This window comes from Myotis yumanensis, unplaced genomic scaffold (assembly GCF_028538775.1).
Source record: "Myotis yumanensis isolate MYYU_CA2020_CCGP unplaced genomic scaffold, mMyoYum1.0.hap1 SCAF_14, whole genome shotgun sequence".
NCBI classification, from domain to species: domain Eukaryota; kingdom Metazoa; phylum Chordata; class Mammalia; order Chiroptera; family Vespertilionidae; genus Myotis; species Myotis yumanensis.
Genome location: NW_027223765.1, coordinates 4,309,611 through 4,321,276, shown reverse-complemented (window position 1 = coordinate 4,321,276; position 11,666 = coordinate 4,309,611). Strand labels below are relative to the sequence as shown.

Here is an 11,666-nt window from a genome sequence, read left to right as displayed (position 1 = left end):
GCATGAGGCATGTGGCACCCACCCCAAAAGTTCACAGAGGAGCAGCCGTGGTGATCCAGCTCTCAGGGTAACGTGAGAGCTATCTACACTAATAAAAGAGAAACATGGTAATTAGCGTACGACCGCTACCCTTCCCATTGGCTAATCAGCATATCCTTATGCAAATTAACTGTCAGCCAAGATGGCGGTTAACCACGAACAAAGATGGCGGTTAATTTGCATATGTAGCCACAATGCTGGGAGGCGAAAGGGGAAGGAGGGAAGAAGCCGCCTGCTGCTGACTGCATCGGCAACCCAGGTGGCAGCCAAGAGCCAGAGAACCGAGCTGCCTTTGTTAGGAGAAGCCAGGCCGCCTTTGCCGGCTTCTGTGATAGGAGAACCTGGCAGCCTTTGCCGGCCCTGGGCCAGTAATCGGAGAAGCTGGGTGGGGCAGGGAAGAGGTCGATATCTGCCTCTTCCCTGCCCCATCTGGCTTCTCAGATCCCTGATCACCAGTGATGGGAGAACACCCAGAGGCGGGGCCAGAGGCCGGCTGCATAGCTGCCTGGGGACACCATCCGGTCCCGGGGGAAGCAGCCAGGCCCCAGCAGGATATCCAGAAGGCGACCCAGGCTCAGGAGCTGCATCGCTGCTGGGGCACGTGATCCGGTCCCTGGGCTGAGGAGACTCAGGGGCCGGGGCTGCGAGATCCAGTCCCCGGCGATGCAGCGAGGCCCCAGCAGGAGACCCAGAAGGCGACCCATGCGCCGGGCCGAGGCTGCGTCGCCGCTGGGGAACGCTATTTGGTGCCTGGGCTGAGGAGACCCAGGGGCCGGGGCTGCGTTGCAGCTGGGCACGAGATCCAGTCCCCGGGGGCGACGCAGCCAGGCCCCAGAAGGCGACCCAGGCGCTGGAGCTGCAAAGCCGCTGGGGCAAACCATCCGGGCGACGCAGCCAGGCCCCAGCAGGAGACCCAGAAGGCGACCCAGGCGCCAGGGCTGCGTCGACGCTGAGGCACGCGATCCCGGCGAGGCAGCCAGGCCCCAGCAGGAGACCCAGAAGCCGCTGGGGCACGCTATCTGGTGCCTGGGCTGAGGAGACCCAGGGGCCCGGGCTGCGTCCCAGCTGGGGCACACGATCAGGTCCCCGGGGCGATGCAGCCAGGCCCCAGAAGGAGACTCAGGCGCCAGGGCTGCATCGCCGCTGGGGCACACGATCGGGTGCCTGGCCTGAGGAGACCCAGAAGGAGACCCAGGGGCCTCCCAAGAGGAGAGTCTCTGTGGTCAGATGGCGCGGTGTCAGGACAGGAATAAAGACCCGAGGTGACTCAGATGCCTGGCCACAGGGTTAGACCAGCCAGCAGGGCCTTTCAGTTGGGACTCGGGGTGGGGGTGGGGCGAGGGAGGCAAGCCGGACATAGAGAACTACAACTCCCAGGAGGCTTAGCGGCGGGGCCTGGGTGCCTGGCTGTGAAATTGGATGGGCTGTGTCATTTTGCAAGCCACTTTAAACTAGAGGCTTGCAAGGTTGGAAGTTCTGCGCCGGGAGCCAGGGAGAAATGGAGCTGGAGCAGAGAGAGGGGTCCATGGCAGCCGTGGGCTTTGAGAAGTTCTCAGGTCACATCCTGGAGAGCGAGCTTGAGACCAAAGTGGAGTTCGTGTCTGGGGGTCTGGGCAGCTCCAGCCTCCAGGAGTGAGACGAAGAGGAGGAGGCAGCCCTAGGCCAGCAACAGCGGTGCCAACGGGAACTCAATCACAGGAAGTACCAGGCGTTGGGTCGGCACAGCAGGGAGATCAAGCAGGTGAACAAGCGGGTCCTGAACAGGCTCCATCAGGTACAGAGGATAACACGGAGACTCCAGCAGGAGCGGAGGTTCTTCAAGAAGGTGCTAGACTCCTAAGGCGATGACTACCGGGCCAGCCAGTTCACCATCTTACTGGAGGACGAGGGCAGCCAGGGCACAGACGCCCCCACCCCAGGCAACGCTGAGAACGAGCCTCCGGAGAAAGAGGGGCTTTCCCCGCCCAGGAGGACGCCAGCGCCCACAGAAGCCAGCAGCCCGGCCCCTGGCGAGGGGCCCAGCAGGTGGAAGAGGCAGCGAGCACAGCGGAAGGGCACCAGGCGGGAGTCCCGCTGACTCTGGAGCTGGCCCCTGTGCAGATAAAGGTGGAGGAAGACTTTGGCTTCAAAGCGGTTGAGGCTCTGGACTCAAGTTGGGTTTCTCGGGGGCCAGACAAGCTGCTGCCCTACCCCACCCTAGCCAGCTCCCCCTTTGACTGACCCCCCAATAAACGGACCCCATGCTCTCCTCGGCAAAAAAAAAAAGCTTATAGAGGCATGCTTATAGGATCAAATAGTATAAATATAGATGTAACAGGACAATAAAAAGAGAACCTGGCTATGATGATCACCTGAACGCTGCCTCTGTGTCATTCCTTCTTCGCCGACTCCATCCACACCTTTGGGAACCCCTGGACCTGCTGGGGCAGGACCCCAACATTCCTCTTCTTATAAGGACTTCAGTGAAATGGGCTAAGGGTCCCACTGGAACTGCCTCAATTTAATGTAATCCCCTCTTTAAAGATATTATCTCCATATACAGGTACATTCTGAGGTTCTGGGGATTAGGATTTTAACATACATTTTGTTGATTACCCAAATCAGCCCTTAACAACCAACATGTTCCAGAAAGCAGATTCCTACAGGGTTATTTACCAAACATTCAGAAGTATTTTTAAAAGAGCTAAGCCCCTCGCCCACTGCGCGGGCCCCTCCCGGCGAAGAGCGAAGGCCTGGGTTCCGGGCACCGGAGGAAAACTGGTGCCAGCAGCCAGGGGAAGGGGCACCCAAGGAGCCCCAGATTGCGAGAGGGCACAGGCCGGGCTGAGGGACCCACCCAAGTGCACAAATTTTTGTGCACCGGGCCTCTAGTATTATCTATAATTAATGTGACTTTACAGACAACTTTTGATTCTGAGGGACCCGCGAGGAATAGTATTCCCTCTGCACTAGAAATTGCCTCTGACCATGTGCGCGGTAAACTGCTCTGAAGGTGAGATGAAGATTGAAACGATGGAGGAAGCTGATCATGAGCTGCCCTGATTAGGTAAATTCTGGTCACATTTGAGTCAAGCCGTGGCATTACCAGCATCACTCTAGCGGGGCAGAAAGCCTAATCCATTCAGTGGGATTGCAACCACCACCCTGTCTGACTATTGAGCAGCAGAGCGATCCAGAGAATGCTGGGGACGCCCAAGAGCGTGCTGTCAGAGTCTGCACAGCAGCTGCTGAGATGTGTCTCCCACTGCAGCCACAGAAAGGACGGCTGAGAAATGACGATGGCTGGAACGTGGTCTCAGACCAGAACGTGGGGCTATCCTCATCTCGCTGGTACCCTCCAGTGTTGCATTAGGGCTTAGATGACTTCTCGCGTATTAAGATTCCTATTGGCTCATTTACTATTCTTTCATTTATGCAGTCAGTAATTGTTGAGTGCATACTATCTATCAGGTCTTGCTCTAGGTGTAGGGACACAGACATGAACATAATTGCCAAATTTCTTGTTGCGTTTACATTCTCATAGAGAGAGGCAAAAAATACACCAAGTAAGAACATGTACCAGGATTCTTTCAGACAGAAAAAAAAAATAGGAAAGAAAAGAAGAAAGGCCATAATGGCTGTTCACTTTTAAGCAGGTTGCCCATGGACTGTATCAATAAATGGTAACATTTGAGAAAGGACATGGGGGAAGAGAAGGGGTGAGCTAGGTGCTGAAGAGTCCGTGGTGCAGTGGGACCAGCATGCACCTTTGGAGCAGAAGAGATGAGGGGTGAGTGATAGGAGAAGGAAGGCAGGACCTAATTAGAGAACATGGAGACCAGTGGAGGACCATGGCTATTACTCAAGAGATGAGAAACCAATGGAACAAAGAGAGGACATGAGAACATGATCAGTCTTGGGGTTTTCAAACATCACTCTGGTTCTATGATTAAACACAAGGAGGCAAGGGCAGACAAACAGTCCTGTTAGGAGGTTCTTGAAATCATTCAGATGGGGGATATGGCTTGAACCAGGATTGGAGTGGTAGACGTGTTAATGGCATAGTATCCAGTCAATTCAACTAGCTCTTCTTTAATTCGTAAGGGATGGGCAAAATGAAATCAACTAGTCATATTATCAGACTGATTGTTTATAGTCCAATTGGAGGAACCAAGTGCCATATCATGCAGAGCAAGGGACAACTAATCTAACCAGGGCAGTTGACCCTCCAGGAAGGGAACAATCAGAATGGCCTCCTGCTGGAGGGGGTCCAGATCTGAACCTGAACAAACAAAAGGCAATTTCAATGCAACATCTGAATCCCTGCTTGGCAGCTGGAGGGAGGGGGTGAAGCAAAAGGCTGGGCAAGGCTGAGGAGAAAATGGCGAATGTCATTTAAGTGGGATCACTGCATAGAATGGTGCTACCCCTGTGTCTGAGATCAGTGGGGAGAGTGAGGATGGTCAGTAACATTCCACAGGAGCATAGGAGTGTGGGAGTTGCTGGTGACAACGAGCAAATTACAGCAGCTGGAATGTGGGCACCTCATTCCGGAAACACCCGTCTCTGTTGTGCCTATAATACAGAACACGTGGAGGCAAGATGATGAGAAATGACAAGACATCCAGTTCCAGCCACACATTTTAAAAGGAAAAATATGTCATATCTTTGAGTAGACAGACCAAACAATATGTTGAATGAAGTGGTTTTGTTACACAGTCATTCACCCACACATTACAGATATCCTTCACTTTAGGAAGAAGATGAGGATTTGGAAGCTTGAGGGCAATATGTAATAATACAGCACAGACATTGAGACCTAGGTATCCAATTACGGCAGAAAGTCTTTCTCGGGATAGAAATTGAATTCAAAATTCTTGAAATGTGAATAGGACCACTTAATTTTATTTACTCCTAAATCTAGATTTTCATAATTCATAATTTGTCTTCTAATATATAATATATATTACATATAAATATATAATGTATTAAATATATTTATTTTATATATATATATATATATATATATATATATATATATATAAAAAATGGAAGTTTTGGGGATTTTCCAAAGCCCTAGTACCACACTGCAATAAAAAATAAAAGATAAATAATGTGATTTTTATATCTTGTGTTACTCACTAATTATGTGACTTAAGCAAATTACTTAGAACCTCTAGGCATCACGTTCTTCATCTGCAGAATAGAGTTGTTTGAGGACTATCAGATTCTTTATGTGAATGCAATGTGAGAGTGCTCTAATCTCTACTCCTGTCCAGCAGTGTGTGTGTGTTTCTGTGTGTGTGTGCACATGCACACATGCTTTAGGGAGTGTGGTTATTACAGTCAGCGACATAGCACCAACACATGGCAGCATCTAGCAGATGTGCAGAACCTATCAGCCATCAGATGTATGGAGATGACCCATCACACACCAAACTGCAAGAGAGGAGCTGGACATGGATATAACACCGCCTGCCTCTGACCACATTACTTGTTACAATCAGGACTCTTCTCAAAAGAATGAGGTAACAAAAAATCACCTCGACCCACTGCTCTGGTCTGAACCCAAACACGGTGGGAGGTACACCAGACACTAAACCTTAATGTTTTCTAACAGTGATTAGTTATCAGCAAGAATTTGGCACAAAATGAGGGTGACTGCCAATTATTTGTGGGACTGCTCTGTGATCATAGCCTGTTATTCAGCAACCATAAGTGATCATTTTTTCTAAGGATTTATACACGAGGAAATTGAGGTCCAGGGAGGTGAAATAATTAACCCCCGATTAATTAGCCCAATGAGCTGCTGTTGTTATGCAGCGTCTCTGAGGCTTACAGGATGCTCTGCACGATGCTGAGGTCCCAGCCTCCTTAGTTCCCCATTATTCCCGGACTCATCTCCGCGCTAGATTCCTGCTGACATGGGAAAGAGGGAGGATTTGCGGTCAGGAGGAAATGGTTGCTAATGGAGAATGTCACAAAGATCCGAAAGACGGGGTAAATTTACACCAAGATTCTGTCTAACAATAGAAGTGAATGACTTAACCCAGGTATATTTTATGGGTTTCATATGTTTCCTTACACAATGACCCCATGAATTACTCCATTTTGCATTTCACAAATGTTGAAATTGCAGAGTTCAGGGAGGTTGTGTGACTTGCCTAAGGTCGGTTTTGCATAATTGATTTTGTCCCATTAGACCACTTCTATTAATCCCAGAACAGAGCCCTTCGTGGTATCAAATCATTTCAGATGCTACATCTAGTTTGTTACAAAACCGCTACCTACATAAATGAAGATATATTATCATTTATTATTTATTATTTCTTGGCCTAGGTGACATGGCTGACACGTACATTTGGGTTTAGCATGTCGATAGTTTCCTTCTGAAGATACTGCAGCTGATCCTTCCTATGTCCTGTTATCAATGATCGGTTAACAGCATATGTCACTGCAATGTAATGTCTGAGTTTACCAAGCTCAGTGGATGATGTTCCTGCCCCAGCAAACTGAAATCCTGGTATTGCAGGGAGTGGAGTCCTGGGGTGCAAACGGACATGATGCTTATAAAGTTCCTGCTCACATGGTTGGAGGAACTTTATGACTTCCAGACAAATTGTGAGGGACATGCCCTTCACTTTATCAGGCCTAATCTTGTCACCTTCTCCAAGGCAAAACATATTATAAGGAGAGAATTTAGATGCAGCAACATGGTGGAACGCAACCTTTCCTCCACCCATGAGTGTAAACACCACATAGAGATGAAGTGCCTTGTGAGAGCAGCAATTTGTGTTCAGTGCCATTAAAGGACACACGTGCTCGTGACCCCAACACGTGCTTGTGGAATCTGGGAAGTGAACAGCAACACTTTACAAAGTGAATAGCAACCGATGGCAATGGTCCATGTTCGACCAATCAGCACCTGAGAAAGAGGGCCTGAGACTGGCTCTCCATTCCCAGGGGCCCGTCTTGAACACTCTAAAGTACATGCTAGGGAGAACCTATGTGTTCTTATCTCAGTCCCATAGTTTTCTCATCTCTGATTCGGGAAGCGTCTCTTTGCTGCCATTTTATCACTTTGTGGTGTATCTACATATTTTCAAAAGAGCAGTTCTGAGATAAAATATAATCAGGCATGACAAATAAATATTTCTAGTGCTGAGTCTTTCTCATGTTGTAGACATGTGAAGATGTTATTCATTCTAAAACACAAATAAAAATAAAAATCCTGAGGGCAATAGCAGCATTTTCTCAATCCCAATATTGCTCTAAGTAGAAAGATGGACAGACCTCTGGAGGTGATTTCACCCAAACTGACTGTATGATTCAGGAAGGATTATGATACTATGCAAAAAAGGAGGAAAAGATACTTATTTTGATTACAAAATTTTACTTTGAATAGTCCATAGTTTAGCCACGCAAGACGCATTTGGACACAAAGTTATTAAAAATACCACTGTGTGTAATCAAAACATTATTGCTAAATAAAACAATGACATTTCTTTTCTTCTATTTTTTTTTAAAAAACCTCGAAAAGAAAAACAAAGCAGATAAATGGAAAGAGAACAAGGATCTACTTTAATGAGGTACAATCTGTTAGGATGAGCAGGAATGCAAACAGACTAATATTTCAGGAGGTACAGATGAATCACCCACTTAGACGCACTGAGGAGAAAATGAAGAAGCTATGAGTGAGTTGTGGAGCAATGAAGAAGGATGGATTACACCGCAGGAAGCCATCAATATTTGTTTACTGTGTCAGAGTAAGAAATAAATCTGTGAGCTAATTTGTATTCTCGGTTAATTCCAGGGTCCCTGCCTGCGCGTTTTTGTTCTAGAATGAGCGTTGCACAGTTGTTTAATGGTGCCATCAAGAAAGCGGAAAGTCACGGTCCTTGGAGATAGTAAGGCCCTCAAAGTAGGATATCAAAGCACAAATCATGAGATGCCATTATTTCAAATATGTACTTTCTTGCATTCTCCCAAACACCCTGCCCCCCTCACTCCCTCTCACACTCCTTAGCTTGGGCATGCACACTCACTCACACATGTAATTAGACTTAACATTCTTTGCAATTTTAAGAATGATTCCGCTCACATGGCAAGCTAAATGACAACTAGTTTAAATGGCTGAAGCACCACTTTCTTGCAGTTGCAAGCTTCTTTAAAGAGTTATCAAGTTTACTTGCTAATGACTGTCAATATAATTAAACAAAGAGATTAAATGATTTTATATGTAGAGAAATCTACGCTTAAAAATTGCTATTGGGTAAGTCACAAAACCTATCTTAAAGTGGTAGTTTTTAAAAATATTTATTTTCTTTAAATAATACGTGAAATAACAGCAATTTCTTTCTGGTAACAGAAAGGAATCCTGCCCATCATTCTGTGTTCTGTAATGCCGCTTTCCTCACCTGCTTTTCTGATTCCTTCAGACAGGATCTAAATGTGCTGCCTCCTCTAACTTCAAAGGAAAATGGAATCCTTAACTCAGCTTGAAATTAGGACGGGAAATGACAAACTGGACTTATACCTCCAAACGCTCCTTAAATAAGGTTGAAATTTGCTCCATCCACTGTCACAGCAGGTTCCAGATGGGAACCCATTCCAATGATCAGTTTCCGACATGCACTCACTGCGGGTTTGAGGGTTGAGACACTGCAGTCTGGTCTGTAAATTCTTCCCTTTGCAGATAAACTAATGGATAAATCGCCAGTGGTCTCAAAGCCTTTGAAAGTTGAGGAATAAATAATCTAGGGCCTGATAGAATACAAAATCAAATATTCTCCTTCCTTCCCAAATCAAATCTTCTCCCTTCCCCCAAAAAAGAAGTCTTAACCAAATCAACTACATGCGACTTCAAAATTAACATGGTTGTATTTCTAAATCTGCAAAGCTAGTCAGCGAGAGTTTGTCTTGCCTAAAATATAGGAAGTGCAATGTGATAATTTTTTTCTCCCCCCTGGATACTTTCAATTACAAGATTTCTTCCTTCCATTCTGATTTCTATATTCTTGGTTATTACATTAAATTCAGTAACTAAACCAGGGGTAAGGAACCTTTTCTCTGCCAAGGGCCATTTGGATATTTATAACATCATTCACCGGTCATACAAAATTATCAACTGAAAAATTAGCCTGCTCTATTTGGTCAAACATTTCATGAACTCACCCCTAATGCCTTGGCAGGGCTAGACCAAATGATTTCATGAGCCTTCTCACAGCAAGGATATTTTTAACCAGATTGTATTTAATCAACACACAGAGAGAGATTCATGATTTTGCCCATATATGTATGTAATATTTATATGTAATAAGGACAGGATCATGTATAGTTACATTTATAATATATCAAACATTGATTATAGTTTTAAAATATATTCAATCATATTGATATTTTTCTGCTTAATCCAAAACATTGGGTGATGTGACAAAGTCCAGATGAATGGGGTATATTTTTAAATTCCTGTGGGTGTTTATAGGATTAGTTCCATTTGTAGCATGAGGGAAATATAACATCATGTAATAATGTGTATTCGCTGGGTGCTAACCATTGCTATTAAAAGATGTAGATGAAAAGGGTGTTTTATTGTTTTGGGGGTTTTTTTGTTTTTTTCTTTTTTGGAGAGGAGGTAGTAAAAGGAACATTTCTTATTAATTGCTCAGTTGAGCAAAGAGATAACACAATTCATTGCTTAATTCCCTAAAATGTGCCAATTAGCAAATAAAAGTCTCAATTGTTTGTTCACTATATTCGTCTAAAGGTATTTAAAGGAGAGCTCATTCAGAGTCATTCCTACAAACACCAGGAAGGTCATGACAGTTTTGTGTCGACTTTCACTCTTGTTTATTAGGCACCTGGTTCCATAATTTCTGGTTTGCCACACGATGAAGTTAATTCCTGATTTACTTGGAAGAGCAAGTTATATGCCTTCGAAAACTGCACATCTGAGACAAATGATGAAAAATGTAATTAAAAGTGGAATAACACACTTGGCAGGAAATATTACATGTTGTAAATCTCCTGTTACAGAAGGGATCTGAACAGCCTTCTTCTCTCCAGAAACGCTGATGCTGGAACTTCCCATTCTAACCACAGGGCCTCAAAGACAGGTTTAGAGCACAGGGGTGAGGACCATCCGGCCCACGGGCCTTATAAGGCTCCCGAAATCATCTGATCTGGCCCTGCCAAGGCATTAGGGGTGAGTTCATTAAATGTTTGAGCAAAGAGAGCAGGCCAATTTTTAAGTAGATAATTCTGTACGGCCGACAAATATCCAAATGGGCCTTGACAGAAAATATGTTCCCTACCCCTGGCTTAGGCGCTGTCCTTGGTCCTGGAGAAATCCGTATCTCACAGGGAGAGCCTGTGCCTTCCTCGTACAGTCTGTTCACACAATAGCACTCGGGTGACACAACTGCCCAATTTGCTCTGTATTTGCTTCCCTGGCTGCACAGGCACCGTTTCTTTCCAAGCCTCAGCTACTTTCTGAGCAGAAGGTGTAGCAGGTGAGACCCAGAGAGTACAAAGAGGCTACTGCATTACAGAGACACACCACTGGCGTGTGTACAGCAGCTAGTCTGTACCAGGCAGCCTGTGGTCTGAGCGTCCCACAACTCTCTGCCTTGGGACCCCTGACACCTGCCTGAGACCCAGGAGGTATCTCAGGATGGGTGTTCATTTGTAGCTTTTGAGGGAAGCACCTGCTGTTTTCTTAGCTCTGACTTTCCCAGTCCCGCCAGGCCATGCATGCCCACTCGGCTAGGAAAAGCACAGAGACCCACTAAGGGGCTCTGACTAAGAAGTGGTCATGAAGAGAAGGGAAGGGAGAACCTGGGGGAAAGTGGTGAACTGGAAGTTAGAACCTGACAGAATTGTTCTGCACACATTATTTATACCCACACAGAATTCTAAAGATTCTAAACAGTCATATGGCCTTAATTAGCAAAGTCAATTTCCATCTGTGTTACTTAATGAGAGAATAGTAATACATGTTAAAGTAGCTTTACTAGAATTAATTAATATTTATATGGCTTTATTACTCTCAGCATTTCAAATTCCATAACTGACAAGTATTCATTAAGCACCCAGGCACCATGCTAGGACCTGGAGACGCCACAGTGTATTTGTGGTCCAGCTAAAGAGGTAAACTAAATGTGATTCCATATGGCGGGCCGAAGGAGAGAGGAATGCAGGCTGCTACTTAAATGTTTATTATGTGGATTTTCAGAAGAATGCAAACATGAAAAGAATGGTGTAAGCCCCAGGTACTTATCAGCCATCTCCTGTTACAAATGACAGCAAACTCTTGTTTTACTTTTACCTCGATTCTCCCCTCAACATTTGCTTCCTCACTGCAAAGAAAATCCCAGGCACAATAGCACTCTAGTCACGAAACATTTCAATACATTTGCCTAAAATATGAGGTGTGTTTTTTTAATCACAATACCTATTAAGCTAGCATGCTTTAAGGAGCTAATAGCATTATTTATGTGCTATCAGCTACTGTACATCAGTGATCCTACTTCCCTGGTTGTCTAAAATAATATCCTCATAGTTAGTTTGTTCTAGTCAGGTCAAAATAGGTTCTACACATGACAATTATTTGTTTGATGAGATCTCCTCCCAGAATTTTATATGAAAAA

General features: G+C 45.5%; 1 pseudogene; it reads left to right on the top strand.

Annotated features, from left to right (window-relative positions):
* The first annotated feature begins 1,537 nt into the window (after positions 1 to 1,537).
* On the top strand, positions 1,538 to 2,289 carry LOC138992372 (TCF3 fusion partner pseudogene; annotated as a pseudogene).
* The last annotated feature ends 9,377 nt before the right edge of the window (positions 2,290 to 11,666 follow it).